The sequence below is a fragment of the Orycteropus afer genome, unplaced genomic scaffold, assembly GCF_000298275.1.
Source record: "Orycteropus afer afer isolate SDZICR_OR568_19922 unplaced genomic scaffold, OryAfe1.0 scaffold00707, whole genome shotgun sequence".
Lineage (NCBI taxonomy): Eukaryota > Metazoa > Chordata > Mammalia > Tubulidentata > Orycteropodidae > Orycteropus > Orycteropus afer.
This window is the reverse complement of record NW_006922294.1, coordinates 1,014,690-1,020,368: the sequence shown is the minus strand read 5'-3', so window position 1 is coordinate 1,020,368 and position 5,679 is coordinate 1,014,690.

Here is a 5,679-nt window from a genome sequence, read left to right as displayed (position 1 = left end):
ACAAAGCCAATTACTATAATGAAATGTGCAAAGACCTGGAGTTAGAAAACCAAAAGGGAAGAACATGCTTGGTATTTCTCAAGCTGAAAGAACTGGGGAAAAAATTGAAGCCTTGAGTTGCAATATTGAAAGATTCTATGGGCAAAATATTGAACGTTGCAGGAAGCATCAAAAGAAGTTGGAAGGAATACACAGTCACTATACCAAAAAGACCTCATCGATGTCCATCCATTTCAGAAGGTGGCATATGATCAAGAACCAATGGTATTGAAGGAAGGAGTCAAAGCTGCACTGAAGGAATGGGCAAAGAACAAGGCTCCAGGGATTGATGGAATACCCATTGAGATGTTTCAACAAATGGATGCCCCACTGGATGCACTCACTCAACTGTGCCAAGAGATTTAGAAGACAGCTACCTGTCCAACTGACTAGAAGAGATCCTTATTTGTACCCATTCCACAGAAAGGTGATCCCACAGAATGTGGAAATTTTTGAACAATATCATTAATATCAGATGCAAGTAAACTCTTACTGAAGGTAATTAAAAAATGATCGCAGCAGTATATTGACAGAGAACTTCCAGAAATGCAAGCTGGATTCAGAAGAGGATGTGGAATGAGGGATATCATTGCTGATGTCAGATGGATCTTGGCTGAAAGCAAAGAATACCAGAAAGATGTTTACTTGTGTTTTATTGACTATGCAAACACATTTGATTTTGTGATCATAACAAATAATGGATAACATTGAGAAGAATGGGAATTCCGGAACACTTAATTATACTCATGTGGAACCTGTACATAGACCAGGAGGCTGTTGTTCAAACAGAACAAGGGGAAACTCCATGGTTTAAAATCAAGAAAGCAGTGTGTCAGGGTTGTATCCTTTCACCATACTTATTCTATCTGTCTGCTGAGTAAATTATCTGAGAAGCTGGACTATATGAAAAGAACATGGTATCAGGATTGGAGGAAGAATCATTAACAACCTGTGATACACTGTCAACACAGCTTTGCTTGTTGAAAGTGAGGATGATTTGAAGCACTTACTGATGAACACTGAAAAATACAGTCTGCAGTATGGATTACATCTCAACATAAAGAAATCAAAAAATACAACTGCACCTATAAGCAGCATCATGATGAATGGAGAAAAGATTGAAGTTGTCAAAGACTTTACATTGCTTGGTTCTACAATCAACATCAATGGAAGTAGCAGTCAGGACATTATATGATGTATAGCACTGGGCAAATCAGCTGCAAAAGATCTCTTTCAAGTGCTAAAGAGCACAGATGACTCCTTGAGGATTAAGGTATACGAGACACAAACCATGGTATTTTCAATTACCTCATATGCATGTGAGAGCTGGACAATGAACAAGTAAGACTGAAGAAAATTTGATGCTTTTGAGTTGTGGTGCTGGGGAAGAATGCTGAAAGTGCCATGGACTGCTAAGAGATCTAACAAATCTGTCCTGGAGGAGTCCTTGGAAGCAAGAATGGCCAGACTTTGTCTCACTTACTTTGGTGATAGGAGCTCTGGTAGCATAGTGCCTAAGGCACTTGACTGCTAACCAGAAGGCTGGTGGTTCAAACCCACCAGCCACTCCTCGGAAGGAATATTGGGCAATCTACTTCAGTAGTGATACTGCCTTGGAAACCCAAGGAGGGGTCACTATGAGACAGGTCTGACTCGACGGCACATAACAACAACAGTTTGGTGATATTGTCAGCAGGGACTATTCCCTGGAGAAGGATGACATGCTTGATAAGGTGGAGAGTTGAAGAAGGAGGGGAAGGCCCTCAATGAGATGGATTGACACAGTGACTGCAGCAATGGGCTCAGGTATAGCAAGGATCGTGGAGCTGATATGGGACCAGGCAGTGTTTTGTTCTGATATGCATAGGGTCACTATGAGTGGGAGACAACTCGATGGCACCTAACAACAACAGTATTAACTGGTCTTCCTTGTAGGTGTATAGATATGATCCTATCACTGACAGCATTGTACTTCTGGATAGATCTTGAAACATTCTTTGTGATGATGATTGCCACACCATTCCTCTTTAATTTGTCATTCCTTGCATAGTAGATCGTATGGTTGTCTGATTCAAAAGGGCCAAAACCAGTCCATTTCAGCTCACTAATGCCTAGGATATTGATCTTTATGTGTTCCATTTTGTTTTTGACAACTTGCAATTTTCCTAGATTCATATTTCATGCATTTCATGTTCTAATTATTAATGGATGTTTGCAGCTGGTTCTTTTCATTTTGAGTTGTGCCACATCAGCAAATGGAGTTCCTGAAAGATTTACTCCATCCACATCATTAAAGTTGGCTCTACTATGAGGAGGCAGCTCTTTCCTGGTCGTATTTTGAGTGCCTTCCAACCTGAGGGGCTCATCTTCTGGTTCTATATCAGACAATGTTTCAGGGCTATTCATAAAGTTTTCCAGTAATATATCAGGCAGTGTTTCACTGCTATTCATAAGGTTTTCCCTGGTCAATTCTTTGAGAAGTGAATGTCTCCTTCCTTCTTCTGAGTCTGTCTTAGTATGGAAGCTCTAGTGAAACTTGTCCACCATGGGTGACCCTGCTAGGATTTGAAATATCAGTGACATAACCTCCAGCCTCACAGGAACACTCCAGCCACCACAGTACCACAAGTTGACAGATGATTGGTGGAATGTGGGCTATGCAACCAAATAACCTCAAGTGAAAATTTGGTCTCTTTGCCATGCAGGGTATGTGAGTGAGGCGGAAAATCCTGAGCATCTCTGCTGTATATTCTATGTCTTATAATCATGTGCATTCAAGGCCTCAACTGTCATTCACTTCCAGGAAGAAGATCTTCAAGTATTTCCCTCATCATCCATATTCCTCTCCCATTTTCTCATTTGCTGAATGATTTCTTCAGGTTGTATCACATACTCCTTATTTCCTGAGTTTGATCCTCTTCATTTGCTCATTTTTGTCATTCTGAAAGCCTCAAATTCTTTTTACCTCTTTCTTCTGACCCCTTGCAAAGTGTTTCATCGAGTCCTTTTTTTTTCTATGGCCATTACCCTGGATTAGACCTCCCTCATTGCCTGTTGCCTACATAAACTATTGCTATCCATTTCTAGTTCCCGTTTCTACCCACAAGTCTTTCCTCCCTCCAGTCCATGACCTTTCATTTCACTCCAGCTCAAAACTTTTCATGATTCTAACTGCCTGAAATATAATAATAATCCCAATCCTTATAATGAATATTAATACATTCTACGAAATACCCTTGGTTGGTATTTCTAGGTTATAATTGTCAATTATCCTTTTCTCTCACAATTCTTTGCTTTAATAAGACCCGCATGACTCAACAGTCCTCATAGAACCTCTGCATTTTTTCACCTCTGATATTTGTTCCAAATATTACCTCTGCCCTTCCATGATCCCTACATTCTTGGTACTCACCATATGTTGACTTACTGAATAAATCAATCCCTCTATCTTTTGAGGTCAAACCTATGGCAACTTTTCCATAGAAACTTTGCCAGTCCCTCCAGTCAGAATACTCTCTTCTTCCTCTAACTGCTTATTGTACTTGATAGTTCTGTTTTAGTATATTGATTATTCTATTTTAGTATATTGATTATATTACCCAAACCCACTGCCATCAAACTGATTCTGACTCACAGCAACCATATAGGACAGAGTAGAACTGCCCCATAAGGTTACAAGGCTGTAAATATTTATGGAAGCAGACTGCCTCATCTTTCTACCACAGAGCAGGTGGTGGTTTGACCACTGTTAGCAGCCCAATGTTTTAACCACTGCAACACCAGAGTTCCTTCTCATATAACCAGTTGAGTACAACTGCCCTCCTACTAAATTGAAAGCTTATTTTTGGCTAAGACCATTGTTCATTCATTAAAAATTCTCTTATGGCACCCATTAGATAGGTTTAAGGTGATTGTTGAAGCTAGGATGAGGGTAAAGTATGTTTTTGTGATGCTAGTACATGTGGGTTGTGTGTGTAATAGTGGTGACATGAAAGTCTCAATAGCATTTCCACTTGTGTAAAAACTCACACTGTTTTTTAAGTTATATTTTCCATTTTTTTGGCTAACTAAATTTCCCAATCAATCCAATTATATGCAACAAATAGCTCTGAGAGCATAAATACAAGTTATATAATTATTCAAATCATCACCCATTAATGCCCAAAGTGGTTGGTTGAGGTACTGGGTAGGAATCAAGAGCAATTGATCTAATTAATCCCCATGTCCTAAACCTTATTTGCACAGACTTTTTCCCAATAAGCATGACCCAAACACTGCTGAAAGAATTGGTTAGCATCTAGGGTCAGTAGAGCTGAACACTATAACCAGATACTTAAAGTATAGAACACAGGTTTCTATATTCAGATAAAAATATCAAGTCATATTGTAAAGTCAGCATAAATGAAACCTTCATCAGCTACATAATTGTAAAATAGACATTTTCCAGGATTGTATTTATCCATAGATAGATAACATGGCATCCTAAAATTTACCATTGTTGTTGAAAATGGGTATAAACTAACATAGAATCAAAAAATGTAGTGAACAACTCAAAACCCTTCACATTTTATTTCTGAAGAAGATGTTTCCTTTGATTCAGACATGTGTGTACTTCTTGACATCTTTAGTATCTTCTGAAATGTATTTGGGGAGAGGGGTAGGAAAAAGTACAACCCATTATTAAAGAATTTAAATTAGATATAAGATTAAAATATAATTTACTCTATAGCAACCAGAAGATAGCTTTTGATTTAACAAATATTAATTATGAACAAAAATTTTAAAACTCTTTCATTTGGAACATATATTTTAAAGGAAATTAAACATTACAGGGGCTATTTGCTTTCTGTAATGTTAATACCATGTCAGTTCACAGCACATCCTGCTATTGTAGAGTAAATCAAAACAAAAGCCAGGAAAACTCAGGGGCCAAAAATATTGATGTATCCTTAGTGCAAGCCTGCAGGCTGCTGCGGAAATCCAGAACAACTGTGCTGAGAAGCCCAGGAATAATTTACACGAACATCCTCCCTTCAAATCTGTGTTTAAATCAAACCAAAGTAGATTTCAGTCAGCCAGTCCTGCCTTATGAAAATTATGTGTATGTATTCCATTTAAATCTACTTTTTTACCTGCTGCTAAATCACTGAAATTTTTACCAGAATTACACATTAAATATTGCAAGAAATGTATGTAAGTGACAATTCAAATTATACCAATTTTGAATCTATAATGTTGATAGGTTAAAGCAAATAGGATGTCTTACAAAACAACAGACAAGACAGAGAGTGAAAGAATCAGAGAGAAAGAGGGAGACAATAAAAAGAGAAAGAGACAAACTACAATTCACTACAGTTCAAAATAACTGAAATTATTTAGCTCACAGAGAAAATGGTCAAAGCATGATGCAATTACATATTGTGGTAGTTACAGTTATGTCTCAACTTGTCTGGGCCTGTTTTTGAGTGGCTGGGCAGCTGGATGTAGTTATTCCCTATAATGAGACTGGTAATCAACTCCATGGTAGAATTTGCTATGAGCAGCTGAGTAGCTGCCTTATGGATGTGGTCTGCTTCGAATATATAAGACAACACTTTGAGAAAGGTCTTGAGGTTTTTGGTGTGTTTGGACCCTGCATGT